Below are 15,748 nucleotides of genomic sequence, written 5' to 3'. Positions count from 1 at the left end.
CGTCACTGAAGAAGGCCATCTAACCTATAGAGAATATAGCGGGATCAGTGACGTAACTAGGCAGGTGCAACAGGTGAATCCGCACAGGGCTCACTTGGAAGAGGGCCCCCAGAATGGGCCTAAATAAGGCTCAAGAATGGGCCAGAAGGAGCCTAAATTCAAATTCTTGCACAGGGCACATTAATGACTAGTTACGACACTGTTAGCAGGATATACATCTACCATTGGATATAGCAAGCCAACGCATGCGCCATCCTTACCCTTTTTCTCTGTAGTACGTACATCCAATGGCTAAAAGTGAAGATGGCCTACTTCAGTGACGTCACAAGCTTCGTGCGGAAGCCTTCTTCTACAGATGGCGTTGGTTATGCACGCCATGTCAACGGTGAAAAATACTTCTACATATTGCAAAACAGCAACAACTCCCAATTCTGTTCATGCGCGTTGATTCCCCTTTAGTTCTGTACAAGAGTGAATCTTTAAAAAATGCAGATATCTCAAAACATAGAATTTTGAACTGTTGCCTTTTTGAACTGGGATATTGACTCACCCCGTCGATATTCACTCAGAAAATCAGTTCAACAATAAGAAAAGTCACTAGTAGGGTAGTGATGGAGGGTTCCCTGGATGAGACAATGGCAAGGTGGGGGGACACAAGAAAATAATATTGTACCCGGGGTAAAAAAATGTTAAGAAACACTGATATACAGAACCAAGATCATAGAGAAAAATCACGAATATTTCATCTAATTAGCTATACTACCTTAAAGGAATGTAGTACAAAAATATGAACGAATAAGGTTCAGTACAGCATTAAAACGAGATGAGGTATGTGTAAAAACTCAGCGTAATATCACGAGTAATCCAATCAAAGAAATAATCGCTTCTACCTTTATATCGCTATGAGTAAGCAGGTGCTCAATTACCTCTCATTTCCTACAGAGCTCGATCGTAAATCAGATTTCATGTGATCAGAATCCAATTATCTATAATCTGTGCGAGAAGGTACCCTCTTCTGCGACCACAAACTCAGCTGACGAGCTAATATAATATATGTAATACCATGTATCAGTTGCCTGCACAAGCGAAAAAAAAAACAAAACCGTGCGAACATTCTTAAGGGAGAAGGAAAAATGCACACCTATTTTGGTTCCATAAAGAAGAAGCAATTAGACGTGATCAAATACTGTGTGTACTTCACACGTGAACGACACCTAAGGGGTCATTGAAGTATTACGTCAGCATCGATGGGATGGGCACAATCGCCCGCGGACCAAATATATCTCCGCAGGGTTATCTAACTCAAACCTAATTTTGTAAGAAAAAAAAAAACTAAGCGGCACATCTACAGATCGCTGAAGTGTCCCGTGGTACAGTTCCAGAACATTTAACCGGCCCGTGGCACATTTTCAGATCACCTAAATGACCCGGGACACAGTTCCAGAACACTTAAGCGATCCGTGACACATTTAGAGATATCTTGAGTGACATGTGACGTAGTTTTAGAGTACTCAAGTGGTCCCCAGTGTGGTTCTACATCACTCAAGTTGCCCGCGGCACATTCTCAGATTATTTAAGTGATCTGCGGCATATAATTAGGGATCATTTGAGTGATGCGTGGCACAGTTCCAGAGCACTCGGATTCGCGAAACATTTAGAGATCACTAAAGTGCCTCTGTAGGGCACTTATCAATAGGGGGTGGGGGGAGGTGTTACTTCAAGTCCCACAACCTATCGAAAGGTTTTGCCGTTTTAAGCGCGTCGAGTAAGATGCTATTAAACATATTTCATATTCTCATAAAGGGTGGTTGATGACGTAAACATTATCCAAACCCCCTTCCCCCCTTGTCATCAAAAGTCAGCAAATCGGAAACCCCCTCTGAGGCCGTTCAAGTATTACGTCATCATCGATGGGGGGGGGGGGTGTTCCGATTTGCTGACTTTTGATGACAATGCTTAAAGTCCTAGTGTCCCGCCCCTCGGGGAATACGCTGGGACTTTTGATGACAAGGGGGGGAAGGGGAAGTTTGGATGATGCTTACGTCATCAACCACCCTCTATGAAAATATGAAATATTCTTAATGGCATTTTACTCGGGTGCGTCAAAAACGAGAAAAAATCTTTCGCTAGTTTGTGGGCACCTGAACTAACATTCACCCTAATTTCTTTTACACAGCCCCTTCAGCGATCTCTAATAAATGTTTCACGGATCCTTCAAGTGCCCAGGAAATGTGTCCGGGCCGCTTAAGTGCTCTCGAACTGTGTAACGCATAACTCAAGTGATCCGTAATTATGCCACGGATCACTCAAATAATCTGGGAATGTTCCGCGGGTAACTTGCACGAGATCCCTATGCCCCCCCCTCCCGCGTATGTTTCTGATCTCACCGATATGCGTTATGAGGTAGGGGACAGATCTGACGAAATTTTGCTGACAAGGGTAGGGGAGGTCAGAGTTTTGCTGATTTTTGCTGACAAAGAGGGGGGGGGGGTCAAAAAGGCTAAAAATTTGCTTACGTAATACTTGAACGGCCCCCAAATGCAAAACTTATCAAGCGGGGGAATCATTCGTGGGAAATCATTAGGTGAAGGAACCGATACGAGAAGAGGTGCATTTATGGTTTAGCCGCCTGTGGGCTTCACGAATTTTGACGCTCTTCTGCCAATCTAGTCTAATTTTCTTGGGGCGCGGTAGCCCAGGCCGATAAGATGCTCCCACTAAAGTACTAAAGGATGTTCAGAGGTGTCGCGAGTTCGATACTCGGTTCGTCAAGTCAGAAACTTTCCTGACACAGGGGTTACAACAGAAACGGCGACATGACCACAGAAAAAAAACATTGCTACCGCAGGGACTCCCATATCGAGGGGTTCGCTCACCAACCTCTCGGTGAGTGTAAAAAAGAAAGGCTGCCGTTCGGAATCAGCAATAAATTGTAGGTCCTGGTCTAATTAGCCCTCCCCCGTGTACAGAAACTAACTGTGGTGCGACTAAAATGATGGAATTTTTTTTTACTGCTCTTTCCCCGAATTCGCCACCCTGTGTTATAACCCGCTTGCGTCCCCTAGATCCCCCCTTTCCCACACTCCTGCAAGAACACTTGTGTTAAAGTCGCTCTTTTAGTCATTCACATGCTTGCACACTGTTTCGGTCGCCCACATGCTCGCACATTGCTCTGGTTTTTTACTCTCACATACCACATATTTACACAGCTCTGGGTCTCTAGGTCACTCTTTTGATTGCTTACTGACATGGTTCCTTGCCTTATGGGTCACTGTTTTGATCATTTACAAGTTTACTTACACATGCTCTACGTCACTCATTCACGTGCTTTCACACACTCTAAGTCATTCTTTTGATAATTCAAATTCTTGCTCACGTTCTAAATCACTCTTTTTGGTCATTCACATGCTTGTACACTGTTTCGGTCGCTCAAACGCTGCACATTGTTTTGGTCACACACGCTTGCATATTATTTTGGTCACTCACATGCTCTAGATCACTCTTTTGGTCAGATCATTCACATGCTTTCACACGCTCTACATAACCCTTTCGGTCATTCACATACTTGCTCGCGCTCAAAGTCACTCTTTTGTTCATTCACGTGCTTTCTCACTCTCTAGGTCAATCTTTTGGTCATTCACGTGCTTTCTCACTCTAGGTAAATCTTTTGGTCATTCACATGCTTACAAACTCTCTAGATCACTTTTTGGTCCCTAACCTGACCATTCTCGTACCGAACTCTGCCACGAAGCTGGGCTGAAAGAGATCTCGGCAACGGGATAAGTCCAGTGGCAAAGTTCTGGCGTTCATTAATTCATTTCGCCTGACCACTCATTCCTCAAATTTGCCACCCCTCTGAACTTTCCGCATTTGGCTATAGCCCGATAAGTCCCCTAGTAAATGCGCCACTAGGTACGAGTATTGGCTGGTCACTAGACCCTGTGCATTCAATTTCTGAATGATTATCTCTGGAATCACGTAAAGAAACACCATCTCAAGGTCATTTTTCGTATTTCTTCAAACTAAACTCAGAAACATTTGGTGTGCAGAAGAAATTTATATATTCTGTAAAGATTCGTTACAACGAGTACGACTTATAGCGAGTATTATCTCGCTATAACGAATGATTTTCAAACAGCTAATGCTAAAGAAACAAAAACTGCTCGGATAAAGCCGTTGAAAATTATCAAGCTTTCGCTATAACGTCAACAAAAGTCTCCAAAAAAGTCCATTTCTGATCAAACGACAAGGTGACGTAGGTCCCTCGTACTATTTAAAACATGGGTTCTTAACCTATGGGTCACGACCCAAACTTGGGTTGCAAGGTCTTCCGAGACTGGTCGTTCAAATCTACTTACACCCAGGGTCTCTCGTGTTTGACACATGATTTCAAAAAATATGTATTACAAAATTTTTACATGATATTCTTCCATATATTTCAATGTTATGAAATATTATTTGAGGTCTATCGCATCTATTTGTCTAATTAAAGTGATTTATACACGATATGTTAAATTAAATTTCAAAAAATTCATCAATGGATTTGAGTGTAACTTATACATGACCACATCATACAATCCTTTAAATTCTGATTCACAACCTGCATCATCATCACTAGCTGAATGTACTGCGAAAATAAGAAAAAAATTTCATTCATAGAATTTTTTTTGCAATCGTGTTTCGAATATTACATGAATTTTGCTTAAAATTTATCATATAAAAATGACTTATTAATAGAAAATGACATTGGTAGTCCAAAATTTATTACCGTTTTCTCACCATTTTGAGACACTTTCTGACAAAAATTGTTATTGAATTTTACTCCGGCACCATTTTATAGAAAAATGCTAGGAGAAAGGTAGTCGCGCGGATACCTAATAAATAATAGAATTTTATAAACTATTCACCAAGTTACAGATAGTTATTTTTAGACCTTCATATTTACGTAAACTGAAATTTTCCAAATTTACGCAATCTAAACAGATTGGAGTATCAAGTTTTTCTCTTTCAGAGATTAGCAGATCGCGGGACTCAACGGTTTCCACATCGAATAACAGGATTATCTAGAAATTTCGAAATATTTCTCTTATGAAATAGAGAAAGAGAGGTAACTTTTCTCCTTAAAACTTCCTGAGGGAACGATTTGTTTGCATAATTTTGAACTCTCGCTCTCGTATCATCCTCACCTTGTATGGGAGAATGGAGACCCAGACATATGCGGCGTTCGTGTAAAGAGTAATTTGTTGCTGTTATATCCGAGTTTATATATGATGGATGCTGGTAAATGTTGTACGTGCGCTCTTTAACAAACCTCGCCGAGTAAAGCATGACATATAGAAAAGAAGACTTGGACTTGGTTACGTGAATGGAGTAAGTGAAATTTCTCATGTTTTAATTATTAGCGAGAAAGAAATAGACCTATTATATAAAATGTAATTTTTCAGTGCTTTAATCTACACTATATTTTTCTCATTCGAATGACTTTTTAACATTGAAAGTTATACAAGAGCGGTTATAAATAAACTAACACTACACACTCAGACGTACGTAGCGCCTATTTTGATGGAGGTATTTCGATGAAACTTGATACATAGGATATATGAATCGCGGGAAAAAGAAAAGTTGAATGTAAGAAATAGTTGAAATTTTGGCCTCCAGGTGAAAAAGTGGTGCTTTTTTTTATCGCAGCTATATTTTCCCCATGGGTTCAAATACCGTATATACCAAGTTTCAATGAAATACGTCCACCATAACGGGCGCTACGTAGGTCGGAGTTCATAGTACGAAATATTTTTGAACTTTCATTTTTTAACATTCGATTTCAGGGGTCATGACCCATGACACCCCTTAAAGAATGCTGTTCTATCATATACCCTCCGCCAAATACATAATAAAATATAACGAGGAAAAATCGTACCGCGTAATCGAAACTGTTTTTTTATTCCCCCGTTATATTCCCAACAGGCATCAGCAACCGATGAAATCACGTTTCGAACAAAACATTCAACATCCTACGTGACGAAGCAGATGCCATTGGAAATGTGAAGCGAAGAAAACAGTTGTCACTTCGCGGTAACAACTGGCTTCCTTCCCGAAAATAACAGACAGAGAGAGAGAGAGAGATGCTTCTCTATTATTTATGTAAGACAACATCATACACTGTGTAAAGGAGAAATTTTGAGACGGAAGGCAATTATAACTGTGTGATGTCTAGCAATTTTCATGTCACAGGATATTTCTAATCGAGTGGATTAAGTCTAATCGGATTTGTTTTCCCTCTTTAGATGTTCATACACTGTACAAATTGCATTTCATAAGCACGAGCTTCACTCAGGTTATTTTTCCTCATTAAGTTAATCGATTTTGGTGAGTGTGGAACCAAATTAAAAAAAAACAACAACAAATTATTGTGCCTAATATGATTTTGGTCCTTCTACGCACAGGCAAGCCAAAATTCACTGAAGTACCATGAGAGAACTGAATTTCTACTCAATGAAATACCCCAAAAAAGTTGTGTTCAGTAATTGGAATTACACTGGTTAGTGTATGAATATAAGTCAGAATTGCCAAGTGGGTGATTTTGTGATGGTAGGCATAGACACACGGCACTCAAAACTCGGTAAAGATTTTAGATTCTCCAAGGCGGGGGTTCTTCAACTCATGGCTAGAAACTCTATATACAGTTGAATCCCGTTTTAACGAATACCTTATAGCGAAAATCTCGTTTTAACGAACACTTTTCTAATCCCCCAAGTAAGTTTACACAGGAACAATGCTAGGTAACCTGGAATTCCTTTATAACGAAATTTTGTTATAACGAAGTGATTCCTCCGGGCTCTTGGCGTTCGTTATAACGGGATTGCATTATGTGGGATTCTAAGGTTTTTGCCAAGGCCCACCTTGCCAATTAAAAAGGCATAGGCCATTCAATTATGATCAACATAATTAAAGAATTCACACAAATTCGTACTAAAAAAAGCTTTAATGAAATATAATTCCGTAATTGATGGAAAAATTAATTTCAAAATTGCTTTCAGAAACATTTCAGGAGTTTTTGAATTTATGAGAACTAATTTCAGAATTCATGAAACGTAATTTCACAATTATTGGTAAAGGTAAATTCGAAATTAGAAAGAGAAATAATTTCAGAATTAATAGAAGAAATAATTTTAAAAATAATGATTGAGAAATAGTTTAATTATTATTGAAATAATAATAATATTTTGATTGGAGAAGAAAATTATTTCAGAAAAATTGATGGCAATTTCTTTTCCCGATTGATGAGTTAGTGATAGTTAATGAAAAAATAATAATTATTAGCAGAAATATTTTCACATTTAATGAAAATTCATGTTCGATGAAAAATAGTTTGATAATTTTTTTGAAAATATGACCTGACCTGACCTGACCTGAATAAAACGTTTTTCGGCGGTTCCGCGGCACGTTCGCCGTTCTACCGCTCTTAACGAAACGGGCCAATGGGGTGGCCTATAAATTTTTTTTTTTTTTTTTTTTGAAAATATGAGAAGAAAAGTTATTTGTATAGAAAAAAAATTGTTCAAATTTTTGTCTGTAGAGGGTGCTACATATAAGACGATCATAAAAATTCTCATAAATTCGTAAATAATTTAAAAATTCATAAAAATTGAAGAAATCGTTGCAAAATGGGGTTTGTAAAAATTTCTCCCGCCAAAGGGTTTTTTTTTGCTACAGAAAAAAAAAAAATGTAGTTCTAATTTTTGTCCGTAGAGGGCACTGCCCCAAAGCAGATCACGTTCATTGAACCTGATTCTCCTCAGTTTAGCATGAAACTTTCTTCAATCTCTTCTGCATCCGAAGCATTCGTAAATCTTCAGCCGGCGATTCACGGCTGAGGTTAAAACTACTTCACTAATAGTCCTTCATGCAATGTCAACATCGCAATGAAAACTTCATGTAAGCGCAAGTAACGCGAAAATTCAGAAATAAGCTGCTAATCGTACACCCTGCATTTCACAGGACTCTCATTTTCCTATTTCCAGTAATATACTGTTGTGCAGTGGCCTCTATCGACAGGAATTTGAACTAATTTTTTTCTGTAACCAAAAAACCCCCCTTCGTGAGAATAACTTCTTCGTAAACCGCATTCAAATATACCAATTCTTTCAGTTTTTATGAATTTTGAAGCTATTCACAAATTTATGGGTCACCCTGCAGATGCCGTAGTATGAGTAACTTACCACGGCTTGACCGTACATCCGACAATTGTTCTTCACGTTTTCGCAGCTCAAGGACTGGTGTGGTTGACTTTTACTTCACTTCAGCCTCGTCGTCGGAAAATATTCGTCGCCGTGGGTTGCTGTGAGGGGTGAGTCTTCTGATTATGCCGATTTCATTTTTGTTGGGCAGTCAGTGCGCTTGAAAATGGGAAGTAAGAGTATGTCGAAACTGTGTTTTTTGCATGGGATTTCTTTTGCCAGCCATCGTGCGGCATGGGACAAGGTATCTAATGCTTATATTTCATTACTTGAATATGATATGAACGCACGTAGTGACGACGACGAGGCCCCTAACGAAACTAGTGTTAGACACGACCTAATAGTCGCCATACTAAAAACTCTCGACATGCATTCGTCCCGTACGAGACATGCAGAGATTAAATCGTCTTCAAGAGGCGCGTGCAGTGGTAACAATTCTTTCTGTGAACTTATTGAACTGGGCTTTAGGCTCGTAAACTGTGAAGTTGATTATGACAAGTACGAAATTGAGGATGCTATGATATGGAAACTCGGTGAAGTGCTCGATGCCGAGGCATCATCTTGTGGTATATTTCGCAAAAACAGCCCTTCTCCCCATCAATCATCTGATGACGATGCAAATAGCGTCAATGGAAAGGGAGGTCAGAAGAAAAAGAGAAATAAGAAGAAAAAGAAGAGAGATAATGGCCCGAAGGACATTATTTGTGAGCCCATTATTGTAGAAAGGTGTGAGGTGCCCCAGGGTACCCTGTGTAATGATGGTTCAAACGAATCCCCACTTGTTAGTGCCTACGCTGTGGCCAGCGCATCAAAGGTCGATTTGGCCAATGCTGTAACAGCAAGTAATGACGTAGTCGCTCCAGCCAATGGGCAAACAGCTACTTGTGACGTCATTGCTACAGCCAATCAGGACTCAACCAGCAATAAGACGCACAGGAGCGATGTCACTAAAGCTATACCATCAACAAGTACCGTAGGAAATGCGGGAAATACAGGACAAAATATCGGAAACTCTGGAAATAATTCAAAAAATGAAGAAATTGATGATCCAGACCCTGATAATCCTAATCAATGGAGAGAAGTCTCTCATAAGAAAGTTCGCATTCCCCCATTGACTCTTACCAAGTATGGGAACTGGATGGAATTGCTGCAAAAAATTAAAAGCACCTGCCAAGAGACTTTTTCGGCAAAAACAGCCGGTAAAAATATGATGTTGTTTTTGAACTGTGAAAATGACCACCGTGCGATTACAAAAATGTTCGATGCGAATAACATAAAGTATAGCACATACATGCTCCATTCAGATAAGACAATAAAAGTGGTTATCAAGGACTTAGAAAGAAATACCCCCTGTGAAGTGATCAAAGAGTCGCTGGAAGCCGAGGGCTTCGAAATCATAAATGTTGCTCAGTTAAAAAGCCATAGAGGACAGGGCCCTGACAGAATAGTAATACCAATTCCGATTTGGCTAGTGGAAATGCCCCGAAAAAATCGGAGTAAGGAAATTTATAAGTTGACTTCTTTGAACTACATCAGAATTCGAGTTGAGATGTATAGAAAACGCCAGGGTGTGGTCCAGTGTTTCAATTGTCAGGCCTGGCGACATACATCGAAGTCATGTCATAATGATCCACGCTGTGTCAAGTGTCCAGGGGAACATCACTCCTCTGAATGCAGTCTGAAGCGGGGTGAGCAAGACCCGATATGCACCAACTGTGGAGGAAAACACAGTGCAAATTACAGAGGCTGTTTATCGTGCCCCACTAGCAAAGGCAGAATGGCCAGAAATGAAAACACGACAAGACGTCCAGATATACCAAGAAACAGACCAAATATTGGTATGCATAATCATGAGAATGATAGACAATCCGACAAGTTGAGACCAAGTCACAAATCTCAATATAAATCTCAAGATGACCATGATGATGACTGCTCAAGCGTCAGTTCAGCTAGAGGCTGGCCCAAAGGAAGGAAGGGAAGGTTCAACGAACCTAAAAGGACTTCTACTGTACCAACGGCCGAGGCAGTGCCAACTCATGATGACGAGAGTGTTGTGGTTCAGCGGGCTACCGACGAGATGGTGCCTTTTGCCAAAATACTGAGGTCCCCTCCTCGACGAAGTGAATCACCGGCAACAGCTGTTAGAGACGTGCGGGTCTCCAAAGTAGCTTCCAATAGCAGTAAAGTAAACTGCAATGTGGTGAAACCAACAGCTTCGAATCAACGATCTGACATGTGTGGTGGCAACCGTGTGGAAAAAGAACCCACGAAAATAGCAAATAACGATATCAATATGAACTCTAATAGCATAATTTTCCCGATTCAACAACTAATATCTATTACGAAGGACTGCTTTCTGAAAATCCTCAGAGCTACTTCAAACGAGGAGAAAATAGAAATCTTCTTCAACTGTTTTCTAAATGCAGCTGAACACTTATTTGCTTCAACACTCACAAATGTCTAGTACACCAAATGCTGTGTTGCATAACATGAAGATCATGGCTTGGAATGCCCAAAGCTTGGTCTCTAGCATGACTGAGTTCAGGGACATCCTTGACACTGAGGGTGTTCACTTGGCACTGGTGGGGGAAACTTGGCTTCGTCCTTATCACACTGCCAAAGTAGCAAATTATGACTGTATCAGACAGGATAGAAGCTTTGGTCCAGGAGGAGGAGTAGCTATATATGTAAAGCGACACATTAATTATGATATTATTCAGCTACCTCCCTCGACACAATGTGAGGTAATAGCAATAGAGATCTACGTAAACAATCAAAAAATTAGGATAGGAGTGTGCTATAAACCTCCGAGAAATACTATAGACATTCCACTTTTTAACGAATTTTTCAATTGTCAGTACCCAGTGATAATGTGTGGCGACATGAATGCTAAATCCTTTCTGTGGAACTCGTACTCTACAAACACCCAAGGCAGGGTGCTCGAAAATTTTTGTATCAGAAAGAGCATTCAACCTTATGCGCCATACACTCCAACTCATTTTCCTGACCAGGCTGGCCAGTCACCAGATATTCTTGACATAGCGCTTGCTAAGAACCTTACATTTACTATGTCGGTTCACGTTCAACCTGTCACGGATTCTGATCACAACCCTATATTTCTGGTAGCGGATTTCAATATTCCTTTTATATGTAAACCAAAGAAAATAGTGATATGGCCATTATTTAAGCGAAAGCTGGCCAGAATCACCTTGCCTTCCTTCACGGGTGGCAATATTGATCAAATTGAATCTGACTTATTGTTTCTCACAGAAACCATCACTAACACTGCTAAGGAATCCACCCGAGATGCTCCCACTAATAATCCACTGGGTATTCCCCGCTGGATTAAGGAACGCATCAAATTAAAAAACAAATTTAGGAGGAAATGGCAAAGAACGTTAAATCCGTACTACCAAGATAGATACAGATCTATAAAAAGAGAAGTATCCAGAGAAATCAAAGAATTTATGAGTGAGCGTTACTTCAGCTTTTTACGTGAGGCAAATTGTGCTGATGGCACGTTATACAAAGTGTATAAAACATGTAAGCCCACTTATTCGAGGATTCCTCCGATTGTCGGCACAAGCGGAACAGTATATAGTGACAGTGATAAAGCGGAAATATTTGCTGACACATATGAGAGACAGTTCTCTCCATGTGATAACACTCCTCCTCAGCTTATTGCCAGTGTTGACAGAGAAGTTCAAGTATTCTTTAGGGATATTCCCCCAGAGCAACCCTCTGCTTTATTTCCTACGAACACTGAAGAAGTAACAAACATTATCAAAAACCTCAAAAAGAAAAAAGCACCTGGTCAGGACACCATCACCAACAACACTATCAAGAATCTCCCCGAAAATATGGTTCGCCAGCTGGTCAACATATTCAACGAATTACTTCGTACAAACCACTTTCCGGCAGAATGGAAACTCGCTAAAGTTAAGGTCATCCCCAAAGCTGGACATGACCTACACTATCCACATAATTGGCGCCCAATCTCACTTCTCAGTTCATTAGGGAAACTTTTTGAGAGAGTGGTAGCCATCAGACTACACAAATTTGTAGAGGACAATAACATTATCGGTCCAGAGCAGCACGGTTTCCGCAGCAAGCACTCGACCACCACTCAATTATTGCGGTTCGTAGAACGAATTCAAGAAGCCAAAATTTATAAAGACACTGCAGCAGTAGCCTTTTTCGATTTAAAGAAATCTTTTGATAAAGTTTGGCACAATGGGCTGCTGTTTAAGATGATTCGCATGGGAATACCGTATAACATCATAAAATTTGTGAGCAATTATCTCGACTCGCGCTCCTTCCGAGTACAGATAAATGACTCAATATCTAATTCTAGACAGATTCGTTCATCAATAGCTCAGGGAAGTGTGTTAGGTCCTATCCTACACAATTTTCATATGAATGACTTCCCAGTTGCCCCTAAGGGTTTCACCGCTCTTTATGCCGACGATAGTGCCCTTTGTTGCACAGATAGGGACCCTGGCAAGGCCCTTTCAAACTTGCAAGAAATGGTAAGATTGGTCGAGCGCTGGTGTGTGCGAACCCGTGTTGAACTGAATGCAGATAAAACCAAATTCATGTGGTTCACTAACAAGTCCTCATTACCACAACAAGCACACATAGAGGTACAAGGAGTTATAATCAACCCAGTCATTCACAATAAATATTTGGGGGTGATAATGGACAAGAGATTCAGTTTCTCCCGGCAGTGTGTTGATACCATCCGTAGGGCGACCGTCGCCTCGGTCATGCTCAACAGACTAAGCCACAGGCACTCAAGTCTTTCAATTCGAAATAAAATTATTCTGTATAAGATGGCAATTAGACCGATTCTTCTGTATGCTGCGCCTGTCTGGTTGTTCTCGAAGAAAATGAATATCATCGCTCTGGAGAGATTTCAGAACAAGACTCTGAGGAGATACACCGGACTACCTTGGTACGTTAGAAACGTTAATATCAGACGTGATTCCGGAGTGGCTGATGTAACGTCATATGCAAAGAAACTGGCAAAGAACTTATTTGATAAATTGAACGATTCTGAATTTCCACACCTTGCGGAGATTTCATCATACGACAGTAGACACAAAGCACGATTAAAAAGACCAAAAAATTTTCTACACATGCCTCGACCTGTGTTGCCAGGTCTATGAACATTTGAAAACTTTTGAAAGAAAAAAAAAAACCCCCTTGGGTCTCAGGTGAACCTACGTCTTCACCCACCTTATTAGAATCTAACTATCATTGCAAAGCGCACTACTGCACAGGAATTGGCAGAGTCATGATGAAGGGGGTTTGATGGATTATAACTATCCATTGGAACCCCGTTTCACCAATTACGGTTTTCGGTTTTCGGTTACATCCGACAATTAATTGAGCGCCTACTGAAACATAATCTGATAATTGACCTGAAACCAACTGGTCCGTACTTAACGCAAATTTCACGTCTCAGTGCTTCAATCCAACAAAGAATATCATTGAAATCATGGTTTAAAAATTCACAGAATGCATATACTAAATAATACAAGGTGATTCAGAAAACACGGGGAAACTTTGAGAGGTGATAGTACGCACCAATACAAACAATTGTTATCAGAGAATGCATGGGTCTAACATGAAACGGTTCGCATTCCTGTTGAAATTTATCGGAAGAAAAAGAACACCACATGCATGCAAATGTAAACCTGGGGAAGAAGAAGAAACCGCATGGAAATCTGCGTCTTAGTAAATAAAAGACGCCGATGCCAGCCCTGTGAAGTTATTCCAGCGTGCAATAATTCTAACAGTTGTAACGTACGGGATAATAGAGCACTTTACTAATAATGAAAAAAGCAGACATGCATTTCATTTACGGAGCTGCAAACGGAAGTACCACAGAGGCAGCACGAATGAACGGGGAGCGTTTTCCCCAACAGGCGGTTGCCCAATCCGAAAACATTTGCGCGCTTGCATCACCAGCGGTGCGAAACGGGATCCTTTCTTCCGGTCTGATGCACTGTGTAATACGCTTTAGTACCATGTAGTACGCTTAGTACCAAGTGTGAATACGCTTTATGTACCATGCAAAAAAAAAAAAAACCGATAAAAAAGCGCCACTTTTTCCCCGGTAGTCAAAAATTGAACTATTTTTTTTATTGCATAAATCTCTCTCCCGTGGTCTCATTAAGATATCCTAAAAATTTGGTTGTGTTCGGAAGAGTTATTTTTTAAGAGAAACTATTCGGAGTACGGGAAATTTAATTAGAATCACCCTGTTCATTGCTTTATTAATTTCTTTTTTTCAAAGGAATATATGAATCAAAGTGATCAAAGAGGTATATATTACTGCTTTAAATATGAAAAATTGGGAAATAACACAAAAGTGGATCCATAATCCGAAAGATTCCTTAATAAGGAAAAACCCAGGTAACGAGGAGTCCGGATTTAGGAGGTCCTACTGAGTTTATAAACATACAATTTTGAAGGTAAGTTGGCTCAAAAATTGATGTGTTATTCGGTTTTATCAAACGGGAAGGCAATGTGAGTCCGACGTACGAGCTGGAAATAGCTGCCTCGTCCTTGATGTTTAACCGCTTCGCTTACAAGCGAGAAATTCGGATTATCTCTGACGTATCGTTGATAACTATGGTAAAATTCATTTGGAAATGTCCTCTCCACTTGTCAATACAAGATTCATCGAAAGACTGGTTATTTGTGGAAATGAGGATTACAAGGAAGAAAATTCATCACTGCCCCCACGGGGACTCGAACCCCGGTCTCTAGCTTGCCGGACGAGCGTTCTACCATCTAAGCTATTGCCACATGCGTTTGGCCATCTGGTTGGCCTCTGTCATTCACGAGCTATTAGTTGATTGTTGACGCCGTCCATGTCCGGTGCCTTTCAACATATATATACGCTCCAAGATTGATATGTTCTATCTGCTTCCATAGCTTAGATGGTATAGCACTCGTCCGGCAAGCGAGAGACCGGGTTAGAGTCCCCGTTGGGGCAGTGATGAATTTTCTTCCTTATAATCTTCATCTCCACAAATAGCCAGTCTTTCGATGAATCTTGTATGGCAACCTTGTCCAAACCTAACCGCATGTTAGAGAAGGAAAGAAAACAGTATGATACAAAGGTTTTTAACAGCTGACTGATGCGAAGATATATTTTCTGGAAAGAGAGAAAATTCAACTGCCCCCCCCCCCCTGCTTCTCTCCCGGTCTCATGCACTGTGACGCAGATTTGCATGCGGTTTCTTCTTCTTCCCCCCCCCCCCCCAATCCATTTGCATGCATGTGGTGTTCTTTTTCTTCCGATAAATTTCCAACGGAATGCCGTTTTAATGTTTGCGGAGCGACCGCTTCGAAACGCGCTGGCGCGTTTGCGTTTCATGTTAGGCCATGAATTCTCTGATGACAATTGTTTGTATTGATGCGTACTATCACCTTTTAAAGTTTTTCCCATCTTTTCCGAATCACTCTGTATATTGACATATTGTTTGCTTCTCTTTGTT

At 40.4% G+C, this 15,748-nt stretch overlaps 1 protein-coding gene across 2 annotated transcripts in view; it reads right to left on the bottom strand.

Annotated features, from left to right (window-relative positions):
- The window catches only part of Ac76E (adenylate cyclase type 2 Ac76E), a 303,933-nt gene that overhangs the window by 177,843 nt on the left and 110,342 nt on the right, over positions 1 to 15,748 (bottom strand). The window lies entirely within an intron of this gene.

This window comes from Pholcus phalangioides, unplaced genomic scaffold, assembly GCF_987345545.1.
Source record: "Pholcus phalangioides strain wild (caught in Gottingen) unplaced genomic scaffold, Ppha-v1.0 ptg000016l_1, whole genome shotgun sequence".
Taxonomy (NCBI): domain Eukaryota; kingdom Metazoa; phylum Arthropoda; class Arachnida; order Araneae; family Pholcidae; genus Pholcus; species Pholcus phalangioides.
The sequence above is the reverse complement of the archived record's forward strand: the minus strand, read 5'-3'. Positions and strand labels throughout refer to the sequence as shown.